The sequence below is a fragment of the Rhincodon typus genome, chromosome 6 (assembly GCF_021869965.1).
Source record: "Rhincodon typus isolate 14 chromosome 6, sRhiTyp1.1, whole genome shotgun sequence".
NCBI classification, from domain to species: domain Eukaryota; kingdom Metazoa; phylum Chordata; class Chondrichthyes; order Orectolobiformes; family Rhincodontidae; genus Rhincodon; species Rhincodon typus.
In genome coordinates this window covers 1712728-1713201 of record NC_063337.1, presented here as the reverse complement: position 1 = coordinate 1713201, position 474 = coordinate 1712728, and the positions used below count along the sequence as shown (strand labels likewise).

At 48.7% G+C, this 474-nt stretch overlaps 1 long non-coding RNA gene across 1 annotated transcript in view; it reads right to left on the bottom strand.

Moving 5' to 3' along the window:
* The window catches only part of LOC125483360, a 40493-nt gene extending 40165 nt beyond the window's left edge, over positions 1-328 (bottom strand). Inside the window, exon 1 of the long non-coding RNA XR_007262318.1 lies at positions 257-328. This is a non-coding gene — a long non-coding RNA (uncharacterized LOC125483360). The remainder of the gene's footprint in view (positions 1-256) is intronic.
* Between the last annotated feature and the right edge of the window lie 146 nt (positions 329-474).

The window sequence follows — 474 nt, the reverse complement described above, 5'->3', positions numbered from 1 at the left end:
TGACCTTCTGACAGCGTGGGGCTCCCTCAGCACTGACCCTCCGACAGTGCAGGGCTCCCTCAGTACTGACCCTCTGACAGTGCGGCACTCCCTCAGCACTGACACATGAACTGAATTGAGAATGTTATCTACTGTGCTCTAGCTCACTGAAAAGAATGGAGAGAGACTAGCAGAACTCCTAAGACTGGAAATTGAGTCAAAGATCAGCAATGGTAGTGGCTGCATCCTTATCTGAATCAGGAGATGTGGCTCTCACGTCAGAGATTTGAACACAGAATCCAGACTGTCTGCCTCATTTACGAAATCCCTGGCTTGGCAGAGTCTTTGGAGCTGATGCCGTATGTTCCTGCAATTGTGTCTTCCTCAGCATCTCCCACTAAATGTTCTGTGTCTGGAAAGAGGAACCAGGGAATCAGCACTTTGCAGAATCGCTGGTTGTCGCTGTCTCATCACTTGCTTTAAATACATGCTCAT